Source organism: Typopeltis vanoorti, chromosome 7 (genome assembly GCF_054136105.1).
Source record: "Typopeltis vanoorti isolate ZY-2024b chromosome 7, IOZ_Tvanoo_1.0, whole genome shotgun sequence".
NCBI lineage: Eukaryota > Metazoa > Arthropoda > Arachnida > Uropygi > Thelyphonidae > Typopeltis > Typopeltis vanoorti.
Genome location: NC_143555.1, coordinates 152,444,549 through 152,461,359, shown reverse-complemented (window position 1 = coordinate 152,461,359; position 16,811 = coordinate 152,444,549). Strand labels below are relative to the sequence as shown.

At 35.7% G+C, this 16,811-nt stretch overlaps 1 protein-coding gene across 2 annotated transcripts in view; it reads right to left on the bottom strand.

Moving 5' to 3' along the window:
* The window catches only part of lic (dual specificity mitogen-activated protein kinase kinase lic), a 125,023-nt gene extending 112,018 nt beyond the window's left edge, over nucleotides 1-13,005 (bottom strand). Inside the window, exon 1 of one of the 2 annotated variants that reach the window (XM_090395534.1) lies at nucleotides 12,901-13,005. The gene's annotated coding sequence lies outside the window, so the exon portion shown is untranslated. Of the gene's footprint in view, nucleotides 1-12,533; nucleotides 12,637-12,900 lie in introns of those variants that run through there. The other variant, XM_090395535.1, reaches the window with a different exon arrangement.
* Between the last annotated feature and the right edge of the window lie 3,806 nt (nucleotides 13,006-16,811).

Sequence of the window (16,811 nt, the reverse complement as noted above, 5' to 3'; positions counted from 1 at the left end):
AACTTTTATAATTCAGAAGGTTGAATTCCAGATAACTGCAGTAGAGATCTCATAGTTCCCATAAAAACTAAATTTGAGAATTGCAGAGACATTTTAGTGATATTTGTAACAGAGAGAAAGAGATAATGAGGCAATATTACACAGACACAAGGATAAGTAAAATTATTTATTCAATCCCTAACAAATCCAAAAGGTAGAATGTTAACAATGGATTATTTAAAACATAAATCACACGATGGCAAAAGAAACAATGTGATATGGAAGAGATGTGATAATTAAAAAACTAAGATAACTGATGAGAATCACTTTCCCAGATTTTTGTAACAATAAGTAGTCATTACAATTCAGGTTAGGAAGATGTAACAGGGCTTTCATCGTCACGAACCATGGGCTCACTGCCCATTGGTGTCCGATGTCTCCTTCACTATCTTCTTCCACCTTTCTTTGTCCAGTGCACAGTTTCTGTAAACCCATTCCACACCAGTCCTTTGTTGTCTATCCATTCTCTGTATGTCTACCTCTTCTGTTTACACCATCCATAATACCAAACATGAATGTCTTTATCTTCCGGTCCTTGCTCATTCTGCAGATGTGTCCAAATAATTGCAGCTTCCGTTGTATAATCTTCTGAGCTTTTCATTTGTGATTTTCTGTACCCATCCTATTCTTAGAATCTTCCTGTAACAAGTTCTTTCAAATGTCAAAATTCTTTTTCTTGATTCCTTATTTATTACCCATGTTTCAGATCCATACAGTACACTGCTAAAGATGCATGTTTCTAGTACTCTTAGTTTCATTTGTGGGCTGATCGCATTACTTTTCCAGATGTTATCCATGGACTTCAGATTTGTTCTTCCCTTAGCAATCCTGATCTTTTCTTTTTTACAGTCCAAATCATATGTCATTTTACTTCCCAAATATGTGAATTGTTACTAAATAGCTTAAGGAAATTAAAGCAACAATAGAATATACATTAAAATAAATTTTAATACACTTCCAATATTTTGGCAATGTCAAGTTGCCATTATCGCAGGAACTTAAAAACAAGACACGTGCACGCAAGCACAACACACAGTAAATGGGGAACAAAGCAGGAAGCAATTCTTTCTCCTAAAAGTCCTGATGGTGCTCCCTAGTGGGCAATGTTGGTATTCTTGGCCGATTGGGCTGAAGGTCTTCTGATGTAGGTTTCCCAAATTTGGGGCAGTCTCATGCAACCAAATTTGTTGAGGTTTGGATTGTTTCTTAGGGCTGAGGCTGATTTCACGAATAGCCTTTCGTATTTGAATTTACTATGGTGTATTATCGTGGCTTTCTTCCACCGTATTCTATGGTGGGTATCCAGCGCATGGTCTGCAAGACCAAAGTGGCTGTATTGGTGAAACCGGATGTGGTCCGTGTGTTCTGAAATTCTGATTCTGATATTAGCTGTCCTGCCTGTTTGGCCAAAGTAGGACAGCTTACAGCTGCAAGGGAGTTGGTATACACCAGGTAGGTCTGGAGGGGGGGGGGGGTGTTTAGTGGATCAGATAAGGGATGCCAATTTTTTTTTTATAAGGTCTGTAACAAGAAGTTAAGTCATGTTTTTTTTTAGGATTTTTGTAATTTTTTCTGAGGTGCCTCTGATATAGGGAATGGTGATGGATTTAGAGTACCTTGTTGTGAAGGGGGGGGGGGTATATAATTTATTGGTTTCAATATTTTTTGGATTTTTTTGGTAAGTGTTGAGAATGTGGTTTAGTTCTGGTTAGGGCATTATCATTTGAACAGATAAGTTTAGCCCTGTTGTGTAGTGTCTTAATGACTCCATATTGTTGTGGGGGGGGGGGTGAATGTATTTGCCTGTATGGGTAGGTTTTCTATAAACTGAGATAACCAAGGTTCCATCACTTTCTTCTAGGGTGAACTTGATTCTGGGGTGTTGGTTGTTTAAGTGTGTTAGGAAGTAGAGGAGTGCATCGCAGCCATGTAGCCAAATTGCGAACACATCATCAACATAGCGAAGCCATATGGCTGGTTTTTGTGGGGCAGAGTTTAAGGCTTTCTCTTCAAAAGTCTCCATATAAAAGTTGGCCAAGGGTGGTGAGAGTGGGGAACTCATGGCTGTCCCCTCTATTTGTTTGTAGAATTTTCCTTGCCAAACAAAATAGCCCAAGGTCATTGTGAACTGAAATAGGGCTGTGATATCGGGAGAAAATTTAGCTTGGATTAGCTCTAAGGATTCTTTGAGTGGGACATTGTGAATAGGGAGGAGACATCAAAACTGACCATTACGTCAGTGTGTTTGATGCAAGGTTTTCTATGCTGGCTTTGAAGTGGGCTAAGTTTTTTTATGTGTGAAGGTGTGTTGCCAGTATAGTGTGCGAGGGCTTTTGTCAAATGTTTAGCTAGTTTGTATGTGGGGGAATCAATGCCATCCACTAAGGGACATAATGGCACATTTTCTTTATGTATTTTTGGGAGTCCATATATACGTTGCCGAAATATTGGAAGTGTATTAAAATTTATTTTAATGTATATTCTATTGTACGTTGTAATTTCCTTAAGCTATTTAGTAAGAATGTATAACCAACGTCTAAGCCTTTCCACGACAATGCGAATTGTTCTACAATTTCTATATCAATTCCATCTACTTGTATCTTTTATTTCATGTTCTTCTCACCAAACACCATTGTCTTTGTTTTCCAAGTTCATAACTTGTCCAAATCGCTTTCCTTCCTCACTTAACAATTTCAATGTTTTTTGTAGTTCTCTTTCGTCTTCAATAATACAATGTCATCTGCAAATATCAGATTGCTAATTCTCATCCAATGTACTGATATTCCTTTTGCACCTTCCTTCATTTCATCCATTGCTCTTTCTAAACTGCAATGCTTGTTGTAAACCATTTCTCCAAATCATCACCTATTCTAACTGCTGCAGCTGCATTCTTATGAACATCTTTTAATATAGCTTATTAGTTTTCTGTCAATTCCATAGGATTCTAGCATTGCCAATGTCACTTTCTGGTGAATGCTTTCAAATACCTTCTGAAAATCAAATAAACGTTTAAATAAACGTTCAAACTTGAACTGGCAATGGTGGAGCAAGCATATCTTAGACATGAGAATTCTGTGGTCAGTGTTGATTCCATATTGTGCCAGACATGATTTCTCAATTTCTTGTTAACAATGTAAGATTAATGTTCTCATAATCTTTTTCTACAGAACATCCAGATTGTCAGAAGGAGAGTGGAAGTTTTTTATCTTTAGAAGAATAACACCAAGCAGAGTTTGTTGAATTGAACAAAGTCAATACTAGGCCATATTTCTTGATGATACTTGAGATTGGTTCAGAAATACCTGAAATGTATAGAATTAGAACTCTCCATACTGTTTCAAGATTTCAGACAGGAACTTCTCAACATCCAACATATTATGCAACTGAAAGGCTTCTCACTGTAGACTATACAACACGTTTCTGATTCTTACAAACCAGCATAAGAGAAGTGGAAGTAACCAATTTCATGAGGTCTACAAGGATCAGGCAAGGAGGGTGACTTGGTTGGTGAGAGTAGCTAAAGAGAGGTATGAACAGCAGTTAGTTAATGAAACCAAAAAGAATCCTAGGGAATTCTTTTGATATGTAGCCAGCAAAAGAAAGAATGATTATGGAAGGATGACATTGATTGGAGGAAATGGTATAAAGACAGCTGATGCAGAATGTGTGGTGGAGATACTTAATGAGCAGTTCATAAAGATCTTTCAATCTTGTGAATGTAACTTCATGGAGAGATTGAGAGCAGTTGATGATGGGGAGGAGAGACTGACTGTAAGTGAGCAAGAGGTGTTTAGGGAGGTGAGTAAACTAGATATAAATAAGGCTGTGGGACTTGATAATATATCACAGCGTATTCTGAAGGAATGTGCCAGAGAGTTGACACCTGCCTTGACATATTTTTTTAATACGAGTCTTGCACTTGGTCAAATTCCTAAAGAGTGGAAGGAGGGCAAGATTGTACCACTTCATAAAGGAGGTGATTGAACTCAAGCATCAAACTATAGGCCTATCTCTGTGTCAGGTGTTGTGGCTAAGTTGTTGGAGAAGCTTGCGAAAACTAGGATCCAGAGTTGGGTTGACAACAATGGTATAATCTTTGATGGACTGCATGGATTTGCTAAAGAGAGGTCATGTTTTGGTAATCTACTTACTTATTACAATGAAGTGACTGCTTCCTTGGACAGAGGAGAAGGATACACAGTAATATACTTGGATTTTGCAAAAGTTTTTGATACAGTACCTCATGATAAGTTGACAGTCAAACTAGAGCAGATGGGGTTGGATATTAGATTAGTGCATTGGATTGGAGACTGGCTATCTGATAGGTATCAACAAGTTGTGTATGGGGGTGCGATATCCAGGAAAAGGAAAGTCACTAGTGGAGTGCCTCAGGGGTCTGTTTTAGGGCCATTACTATTTAACTTGTATATTAATAATATTGGCGAGGGTTTGGATGGAGATATTCAGTTGTTTGCAGATGATGCAAAGTTGGGACGAACCATAAAGAGTAGTGAAGATGTTTTGGCCTTGCAAGAGGACTTGAATAGATTGAGTGATTGGGCAAGCAGATGGGGATATGAGTTCAATGTTGCAAAATGTAATGTTTTAAAATTTGAAAAACAAAGATGGGATGCAGAATTTATGCTTGGTGAGAGTATATTGTTGGAAGTGGAGGAAATAAGAGATCTGGGGGTGATAGTGCATAAAGATCTAAAATTTAGGGGACACCGCCAATTTTTTCATGTAGTACTATCATATCCTGTACACCCCTTGAGGGTACATGGCAGGAATTTGATGATGATCGCCAAAATTGTGAAGAAAACACAAAGACCTAGGAATGATGCGGAGGACAATGACGTGTAGAAGTAGGGCGGTTCTTGTTCCATTGTATAAGGCTTTGATTAGGCCATACATGGACTATTGTGCCCAGATTTGGTCACCGGGTTTTCAGAAGGATGAAGAAATGTTGGAAAGGGTCCAAAGGCGACTGACTAAGGTAGTTTCTGACCTCTGGGATGTTGAGTATGAGGAATGATTGAGAAGATGTAATTTGCAGAGTCTAGTGGAGAGAAGGAAGAGGGGAGATATGATAGAGACCTACAAGTTGGTAAGGGGTTGTTATAAGATCAATGGTGGAGAAGTTCTACAGAGAATAGTGGGAGATCAGGGGAGAACCAGAGGACATCCCTGGAAACTGTATAAAGAGGGTGGGAGTAGGGGAGTGAGAGGCAGGTTTTTTTCGTGCAGAGTTGTGAATGATTGGAATGCCTTGCCTGAGAGTGTGGTGTCTGCAAGGAGTTTGAGTGTGTTTAAGACACGGTATGATGAGATGTGTATGTGATAAAAGGACCTCCCAGATGAGTCTGACTCCAGCGGTCATCATCATCATCAAATTCCTGCTATGTACCCTCAAGGGGTGTACAGGATATGACAGTACTACATGAAAAAATTACATCATTACTAACTTCCTATCTACAGTTTTCCTCAAAATCAGTCTGTTACTTGTCAAGACCCCAACATTATCAGATCTTATATTTCTATCGTCTAAAGCACTTTGTACCGTATCAATCCACCTATATCTTGGTCTTCCTCTGGGTTGTTTTCCTGCCAACCTGGCAGAGAACACTTGTTTTGCTAATCTTTCCTCTCCCATTCTATTTAAGTGACCATACCACCTGAGATTAGCTCTGCTAATGCATTCCTGGATGCTGACAATGTCAAGTTCTTTCCTAATATCCTCATTTTTAATATGATATTGCCATTGATGCCATCTGTTCACACCTCTAATCATTCTCAGGACTCTCATATCTGCGGTCTCTAGTCTTTGGTCAAGTGTTTTACTTCTGACCCAGCTCTCAGATCCATAAGTTAAAACAGGTTTGAACACAGTCTTGTATACAGCTAATTTAGTGTTCCGACTAATTTCTCTGTTATTCCATATGAATTTATTCAATTGACTTCCCACCATACCAGCTTTGCTGATTCTGTTGTCTATTTCTATATTTAATTTACCATCTTCAGTAAAAATTGTGCCTAAATAGCTGAAATGTTTTACTTGTTCCACAGGTTCTCCATTCACAACACAGTTGACATTTTCAATGATTCTGCCTATTTTCATTGTCTTTGTCTTTTTATTGCTGACCTTCATACCATATCTATTACAACAGCTATTCAATTTAGTCAGAGAATCTTGCAGACTTGTAGCGGATTTATTTAGAAGTATAACATCATCCGCATAAAGCAAAGAGCTGACATTAACATCTCCAATTTTGATATCAGGTTTAATACCACTTTCCTTCATAATGTGATCCATATAGATAATGAATAACAGAGGGGATAATGTACATCCTTGTCTCACACCAGATTTAACATTAAACCATCTTCCTGTACTTCCTTCAATTCTAACTGCTGACTTACAACTCAAATAAAGACTAAGTATTGCTTGATATAATGCCCCATTGACACCATATAACTGCAGCGTATTGAATAGTTTCTCTCTTGGCACCTTGTCATATGCCTTTTCCAAATCGACAAAACTTAAATACAGATCTTTGTTATATTCCAATGCTTTCTCGACTATTTGTCGTAAAGTGAAGATCTGATCCTGACAGCCTCTATTTGGCCTGAATCCAGCTTGTTCTTCACCAAGCTTTTCTTCCACAATTCTTCTCAACCGTTTCTCAAGTATACTTGCATAGATCTTGCCAGGAACACTCAGTAGGGAAATACCTCTGTAATTCTCACATTCAGTTTTATTTCCCTTTTTATATATGGGTACTATGAGAGCACTACTCCAATCATCGGGAATTCGTCCCTGTGTCCAGGCTTTCTGAACTATGCAGTGCAGCCACTGTAAGACTTTTATACCACCATACTTCAGCATTTCTGGTCGAATATCATCTACTCCTGCTGCCTTTCCACATTTCAAGCCTTTGATGGATTTTTCTACTTCAAGTATGGATATGTATTCCTGACAGCATGTCTGGTCAGTGTTTTTTATCACTGTGCTGTCATCACTGCTTGTTTCATTTAGCAGTTTTTCAAAGTAATTACTCCATACTTCAAGGATATCTTTTTCTCCTGTTTTCATGTCACCTTTATCATCTCTAACTCCTTTTACAGCACTCTTTCCTCCATTCCTAAGCTTCTTCAACAACCTCCAGAATATTTTGCCACCTTCTTGATATTTATTTTCTATATTCTTGCTAAAGTCCTCCCATGACTTTTGTTTAGCTAGTTTTACACACTGTTTAGCTTTCTTACATTTGTCTCTGTATTCTGTAAGAGTAAAAGCTGACTTATTTGCCAGGAACCTTTGATATGCTTTCTTCTTTTCCTTCACTGCCTCTTTAACTTCCTGTGTCCACCAGGGAGTTCTGATTTTTTTATCCTTGCACACAACCTCACCACAAGCCTTTCTGACTGAATCAATCAATGTTTTCTTCAGAGTTTGCCACTGAATCTCCAAGGCTTGATTCCTGTTCTCAAACTCTTTCATTTTCTTTTCAATAATCTTTCTGTATTTTAGTCTACAGTTCACATCTGAGAGCTGCTCAACTTTTATTCGCTTTAAAACTTTCTAACATGTTATTCTTTTCAATATGAAATTCAATTTTATCCTGCTCAAGACTAAATAGTGATCACTTCCAATTTCAAATCCTCTGTACACTCTGGTGTCCTGCACCAGGGAGAAGACATCACTATCAACAATAACACAGTCAATGAGACTTTTCTTATTCCTAGCCTCTTCTCTCCATGTGAATTTGTGCACATTTTTATGTTGGAATATGGTGTTAGTAATAACCAGTCCATGTCCTGAGCAGAAATACAACAGATATTTGCCATTATTATTAGCTTTGCTCTTTTCTCCAAATTTTCCCAAAATATTTTTGTATGTCTCGCAATCATTTCCTACTCTGCTATTTAGATCCCCAACAAGGACCAACTTTTCCTTTTTCATTGTGTCAGTTGCTTTTTCTAGAGCGTCAAAAAATTCCTCCACTTCTACCTTAGTAGAATCTTCTGTGGGACTCCAGCGGTCTTGTTTAATAATAATAATAATATCCAACAAACCTGAAACAGTATGAAGAGTTCCAATGGCATACATTTTAGGTAATTCTGAACATTTCAGAAATCATAACCTAGTGCTGACATTTGTTCCATTCAGCAAATGTTCCAATGGTTTTCTTTTTCTCACCTCCACTCTCGCTTCCTTGTATCTACAAAGGCCCATGTAATTACCACTTCTTCTTTGGACAAACTTGTAGTTCTGTGGAGAAAATATTACACGAACACTAATAATCTTATATTGTTAACAAATCAGGTCTAGCTTAGCATGGAATCAACCACTGACCACAGAATTCCCATATCTGAGATGGACCTACTCCAGCATTGTCAGTTCAAGTTTGAATGTTTATTTATTAAAGAGAGAGTGCTGAGGTCCTGTTCCACTGTCCTAACCCAAATCACAATGACTGCCTATCTCTACAAAAAATCTGGGGAAGTTTGACTTTCAGTCATCAACATTTTTTTTTTAAATTACTATATGTCTACCACACTGCATTGTTCCTTATCACCACTGTGCACTTTGTATGTTTTAAATAATCAGTCATTAATATTAATGTTCTGTCTTGTAGTTGTCAGCCTAATAGCTACTAATGATTCTTAAAGATTACCAGCTGTATACTACATTGGTGGAACTGTACTCAAAGAAATTGACGAAGCCAGACTTGGGAGTGTTAGTGGATAGGGAATTAAAGTTCAAGGGGCACATAGCAAAAGTGGCTAAAGCAGCTCAATCAGATCACTTGGTTACTGAAGAATACTTTGATGAGCCTTGATAAGACTACTGTGTGCAAATCTAGGCACTAGGGTTTCTTGGTAATGAGGAAGTGGTGAAGAGGATCCAGAGGCAAGTGACCAAGATGGTAGCAGGTCTATGAACCTTACGAGAACAGGTGGGAAAGGGGTGATATGATTGAGACAAATTACTGAAGGGTTTTTACAAGATTAATTCAGAGGAAATTTTTCAGAACAGGTCTGGTGGTGAGGGGACATCCATGGAAATTGAGTAAGAGTGTAGTTAGCAAGGGTGTTAGAACTAGGTATTTTGCTTAGAGAGTAGTGAAATAAGTGGAATAGGTTGCCAGGGTCTGTTGTGGGTGGCATGACTGTGAATTAGTTCAAAACAAAGTATGACAGATACTGTACAAATGCTGGATAGTTCTTGACACGATGTTTAGGGCCTCCACTGATGAGTCTAAGGACTCCTTGGAGTTGCCCGTAATAATAATAATAATAATAATTACCTGTAACATTCAAGTTGAAATATCTGGACTAAATAATTATACTTAATCCATATATCTCAGTGTAAATATTCCCAGTAAAAATTAAACAAGCATACTTAAGAGAAATATTGTGGAAGAACAAGGAGAAGAACAAGCTGGGTTCAGACTAAATAGGGTCTCTCAGGATCAGAATTTCACTTCAGCTGGAAGAAACATATGACAACATTCAAAGAGAAAAGAGATAATTGGAACATTATACAGAGTAATACACAGTATATATTTAAGTCAGCAGTTGGAGTCCAAGAGATACAGGAAGATGATTTAATGTAAATCTGGTATAAAACAAGGTGCATACTATCTCCGCTAGTATTCATCATCAACATGGATCACATTATGAAAGAAAATGGTATTAAACTTGATATCAGAATCAGAGATATCAAATTTAATTCTTTGCTTTATACAGATGTTGTGTTCCTACAAAAATCCAGTACAAGTCTCAAGGATTCTTTAAGTAAATTGAATAACAACTAACAAATCTGGCACGAAAATCAGCAATAAAAAGACCAAAATTATAAAAATAGGCATGAACATAAAACTTCAGCTGAATGAATGAAAAACCTGTAGAACAAGTAAAATCTTTTGCCTATTCAGGCACGTTTTTTTTTTTTTTTTTTTTTTTTTGTGAAGATGGCAAAATTAAACATGGAAATAGACAACAGAATAAACACAGCTGGTGTTGTCAGGAGCCAGCTCAATAAATTTATATGAAATAAGCAAATCCAATTTTAATTTATGGATCTGAGAGTTCAATTAGAAAAAGCAGCTGATTAAAGCTCACACACGAGTTCTAAGAAAATTAAGGGGAGTGAACAAATAGTATCAGCATATTAAAAATGAAGATATTAAGAAGGGAAAGAACTTGACATTGTTAGCATTCAAGAATGTGCGAGCAGGGCTAATCTAAGGTGTTGCAATAACTTAAATGGAGAAGAAAGGTTAGCAAAACTTTTAGTGTAATTTAGTTTAGTGCACCAACCTTTAGGTTAGTGCATTCCAAAAATGAGAATGGTGTTACTAGGAATAATCAGAAAAATAGATGAAAGTGCTTGCAACAACAGTAATGATAAAAATTGATGTCAAAGAGCTTAGACAAGAGTTAAGTTGATTAATTTTAATGGAATAGATGAGAACACAGACTGATAAGAAAATAACTATTTATTAACTTATTGCTAATATTTTGCTGGTATTATATCCAGCATTTTCAGAGCACAAAAACAGTTTGTCACAGTATGCGAGACTTTTTGTGCTCTGAAGATGCTGGATATAATACCAGCAAAATATTAGCAATAAGTTAATAAATAGTTATTTTCTTATCAGTCTGTGTTCTCATCTATACCGTTAAAATTAATCAACACATACGATGAACACAAACCTTTCCACACGTTAGACAAGAGTTAATAAAAATGAAGAGTCAGGTGAAGCATATGGAGAAGAAAACTAAATGCTTAAAGAAGAGGATACCTTTTTAGAGCTTTTTTCATAATGAACACAAAAGATTAATTATAATATTAAAATTTGAAAAGTAACTACATTTGATAGCTTAGATGATCAGGTTTGTAGTGTGTTGTCACTCTAATCAACTGTGGAAATGAGTAGCACTGTGGCATGGATGATGAGTGTCTTGAAGTGATAGATAACTTTCATCACCCAGTGTTAAAGCACTACTATGATCACTGAAGAGATGAGAACGTTCCATATTTAGTTTCTAGAGCATGGTTTCCAGATTATCTAATCCAAATACAATAACAGTGTATACTACAGGCTTAACCTTTTATAAATGAGATTCCAATAAAAAAAGAAATAACTCAATTCCAGCAGTAAAGATAATTAACAGAAAAATTAAGTAAAAATAATAATAATCAGCACAATGTGATAACTAATAAAACTAGAAATGAACAAATTAAAGATAAGGAATATATCATATTTTGAAATGCAGATAAATTTCAAGCATTTATCACCAATGCAACTGCTCACTGTTGTTATATTAAGGAACATTTTACATAGTAATTATCAGATACAGCCATATCAGATTTTGTGATGTTTTCCCAACAGTTACAAACATCAAATGGAATGAGCAATTTGTTAATTGATACTATTTTATATTTTTAAAAAGCCTACTGATTATGTTAATTATCTCTCTGGAATTTTGTGATTTTCACCCACCCTATCAACTGTAATTTTCTGAACAAATCATGTGGTTTTCTATTTCTTCTTTCTAGACAGCAATTCTTACTTTTACAAATCATAAATATATTTATGAACTTTGATCTAAATGCATTGAACATTTTTCTTCTAAAGTAGTGATGGTGATAAACTTATTCTTGCTGTAACTCACATTAATGGCAATTCCCATTTAAAGAAAAAAATCTCTGGGATTGCAGTCGTTCGGCACTTCACAACACATTTACAAGGACGAACCTAACAAAAAGGCAACAGAATCGTCTTGGAATAGGTTTCATTCGGATGTTTCATTGTTAAACTGTATAAAAGGGCCCAACTAATATTCACAAGAGTCCCTGACAGCTTGCTTTCCCCACTCACTAAAAGAGACTAAGCAGGTCTGATTTCGTATGTACACTGTACAATGTGTACGAACATGCATAAAAATCTAAATACTGCCATTAAAAGTGGGGAAAAAAATCACAGGGAGTTTGTGCACTAACCATGAACAAATTAACCACGAAGCTAAGCAAAAACGATTGGTCGTGTGCTTCAGATGATACAAATTGCAGAGAAAAATTTCACGCATGACACAAATTGCGACATTTTTGTATTTGTGCACGCTTGAAATATAGAAATTATGATTCTTTGCCAAATATAAAAACTTCAATGTGGAGAAAGAAACATGCACTGTTTTACAAAAAGTACTTCGCTATTTTAAATCAAAAAAATATCAGAAGGAAGAACAGTAAAACGCATATCTTATTTCTATAGTTAATTTGCAGTTTTAATAATCCATCTATCTGACTAACTATTAGAAGCATTTAAACTTGATACAACTCAGTCATTTCTGCTTTTTCTGAATTAGTTGCTATGATCTTGTTAATTGGGTCTTAGTGTTCAAGAGGTTTAATTGGCGCACATGCTTAAAAAGAACTATCAACCTTGAAACGTTATTTTCTGAGTTACTGGAACACTATGACTTACATATACAATGGAGTAACCCTTTCGACTTAATTATATGCTTCCATCAACGACCAAGGTCAAGGGAGAAAATATCAATAAGGCTTGAAACGAATTATTTTTATTGAACCAACGATGCTGCAGACTTATAACATACTAAGTCATGTCACTTAAACATGTTAATTTCGAATTGAATTGAAGTAATACGAAGAGTGCAACAACTATGATAAGTCATGCTTAGTTACATTTTCAAGGCTCACTCATATTCAAATAAACTAAATCAATCGATCGGTCGACCCACCCACCTGCCCTCAAGGACGACAACTTGTTTAGAGGATATTAAAAGAAAATATGAATAATTAAGGAATTATTGGGAAATAATACAACTTACGTTTGTTGCCTTTTCATAAAATAAACAAATAAAAAGAATAACCACAAGTTATCCCTCTCTCTCACTTAAACCGAAGCCCCCAAACTCCAACTGATTCACTAACCGACTCACTCACTTTGATAGGGGAAGCCCCAGTGACGTCAAAACCACTTCCGATACGTTACTAACAAACGGAAAAGAAATCTAGAGCAATACATCCAATTACAAACAGGAAACATAAACAGTAAAATTTACAAAATACGCTCTTTTTATTCATCAAATATAAATTATTTCATTTCGCTGGAGTAGGTCATAGAAAAATATACAATTGTCTTTAAAAACATATCTTCCTAACCACAACCCAGTCCCAAAGTGTCCTGAAAACAGTTCGAGCGTCACTACGCTGCTATATCCCTGTTATTATAATTATTATTATTCTTTATGAAATTTAAAAAAAAAAAAACATTTTATGGGAATAAAATGCTTTTTCACATTTAATTTACAACATTATAATCTCTATAGTTGTTAGAAACAAAAAATTCATGTGCACTCTACAAATGCATGAAGTTTGATTTTCAGTACTAGTACAACTTTGACAAATCAATAATAATAATTATTATTATTACAAATACCTCCTAGAATCAATGAATGATGATGACATGGCGAGATGTAACCGCCATTCAATAAGTTACTGCCTGCTGGAAGTTGGGGCAGCAACAACTTTCATCCTGATCAGCGAAAGATCACCATAAGTGAGAACGGTATAAAGGATACTGTGGTAGGTGGATAATCATGAAGAATAAGAAAGGGCTACCACACTGAGCTCTCTAGAAGACTATTGCTGGACAAGGAAGGCAAAGGGATACTGTTGTTCTATTTTTCCCTAGTAAAATAGCAGTATGGATGGACAACATTCTAAAAGATGTTAAAGCGCACAATGTCTCAATAATTGTGCATGGCAGGGGAAGAAGCAAGGCTTCTCAGGTCATAAACCAGCGAACTCCTTGTACATTCATTGGGACGTGAAATGTGAGAACACTCCTACAAATTGGGATATTGGAAAATTTGAAGAGAGAAATGAATAGATAAATAATAGCCATATTGGGAATTAGTGAAATGAGATGGAATGGAACTGAAGACTTTTGGAGTGGTGATTACAGAATCATTTATTCAGGTGATGAGATAGCAAAAAATGGAGTCGCGGTGATTCTCAATAAGGAATGGGGAAGAAGAGTAATCAACTCAGTAAAATGTAGTAGCAGATTGATAATGGTAAAACTAGAGGAAAAACCAACAAATATTATAATAATACAAGCTTATATGCCTACTAGCGACCACAGCGATGATGACGTTGAGAGAGTATATGTAAATATTGAGAATCTAATCAAACTCACCAAATGGGAAGATAATAATATTTTTCGGTGATTGGAATGCAGTCACTGGTCAAGGCAAATATGGTAGAATGATCGGAAAGTACGGACTTGGATGCCGAAATGAAAGAGGAGATAGACTTTTGGAGTTCTGCTGCCAATTCAATCTGATCATTAATAATACCTGGTATGAGGTAGCAAAAAAAAAAAAGAAGGTATACTTGAAATATGCCAGGGGATATAGGAATGTACCAAATAGATTTATTATGACAAGAAATAGATTTTAAAATCAAGGAAAATCATGCAAAACTTACCCGGGAGCTGATGTTGACAGTGACCACAGGTTGATTTTATTGAAATGTAATCTGAAATTTAATGAGCTGTCACAACCAAGGAAAAGGCCCAAATGGAACATAAATAACCTGAAAACAGAGGAAAATCATAGAAACTATAAATAGTAAACTGATGAAAGCATTAAGACTGGAAAGAGGGGAAAAGAAAAACATTGAGGAAAAATGAACTAATTTGAAGAATACAATCATCAAGTCTGCCAATGACTGCATAGGATTAAGGAACAAGCAAATAAAAAAGCCATGGATCATCCAGGATATTCTAGATCTAATAGATGAAAGAAGGAAATACAAAAGCTCCCTAAAGGAAGATAGCAAAAGCAAATATAAACCTATAAAAAATATGATAAAGAGAAAGTGTAAAAAAGCAAAAGAATAATGATATACAGAGAAATGTAAAGAAATAGATGATCTAACAAAGACTGGGAGAACTGATAAAGCTTATAACATTATAAAAGAAATAAGCCAACAAAACAAGACAAGAAGTACAATTATTCAAAAATAAACAACAGAACATATTTATAGATAAGGTAGCAATTTCGGATAGATGGAAGGAGTACTTAGATCTATATAGTGGAAAAGATCTAGATGCCAAGGCTATAGAAGATGAAACAAGACTTGATGTGGAAGAAATTGGTCCAACTATATTAAAAGATGAATTTGAATGGGCACTGAATGAATTGACAACCAACAAGGCACCAGGCATTGAAAATATACCTACAGAATTAAAAAAGTACTCAGGAAACATAACTAAGTCATACCTTTTGAAGATCATAAAGGATGTTTATGAAACGGGAAACATCCCCAAAGATTTTACACAATGCCCATACCCATTCCTAAAGTAAATAATACAAACAAGTGTGAAAATCATCGAACAATAAGCTTAATATCATATGTTAATATCATAGCTTAATGCCTCAAAATTATACAAAAATGACTAACAAAGAAGTTTGAAGAATATGTTGGCAATGACAAGAAACATCAGGGGACAAGAGAAGCAATTCTAGCTCTAAGAACAGTTATCGATAGAAGATTTGAGAAGAATCAAACTACTCCGATAGTCTTTCTTGACTTGGAGAAAGTCTTCGATAGAACTGACTGGAACCAAATGTTTCACCTCCTAAAACAATAAAGGTAGATTGGATAGATAGAAGTCTCATATTTAATCTTTACAAGCACCAAGATGCCCTAATAGAAACAGCCAGCAATAAAACAAAACTGCAATAGCAAAAATACGTATATATGTAAGACAGGGGTGTCTCTTTCACCCGTACTGTTTAATGTATACATTGAAGATGCAATAAATAAATTGAAAGAACTAATAGAAACAGGAATTAAGATAAATGGAATGGATATTAAATGGCTACGGTTCGCGGATGATATAGCAGTTATAGATGATAAAGAAAACAAACTGAAAGCCGCCCTGACAAAGATGGAAGACATTTTTTTCACACTATGCAGCCTAAAAATTAATTATAAGAAAACAAATCTATTAATTTCAAGTAAAGCAAATCCAATGAAAATAAACCTGGAAATAAATAATAACCTAATACAACAGGTATCCTCTTTTAAATATCTTGGCAGTCTTATCACAGAAGGGGGAAGAAACCAATCCATATTAAAGTACGAATAATCTTGGCCAAACAAGCATTCTATAACAGAAGAAACATTTTTACCAGTAAAGGATTTAGCATCCAGCTCAACAAAAAACTAGTGAAAACATACATATGGAGCATTGCATTATATGGTTGTGAGGCCTGGACTCTAACAAAACAAGGCATCAAAAAGTTGGAGGCATTTGAACTTTGGTGCTGGAGAAAGATGATGAAAATTAGTTGGACAGAAAGGAAAAGTAATGAAGAAGTTCTAAATATAGTTCATGAAGAGCGGTCATTAATGAAACACATCAATAAGAGAAGAAAAAGCCTAATTGGACACCAGTTGAGGCATGAGGGACTGATTACAAAAATAATGGAGGGGACTGTAGAAGAAAAGAGGTCACGAGGTAGACCAAGAATTTCATATATAAATAACATAACGATGTTAACTGGCGCTAAGAGTTATGAAGAGATAAAAAGGAGGTCACAAGACAGGATGTTCTGATGTGCTGCTATAATTACCAATCTTCGGATTGATGCACCAAAGAAAAAGAGGAAAAAAAACTTTAGAATTCTATAGTTCCCTTTTTTTCTTTCTTTTTTTTTATTAATGT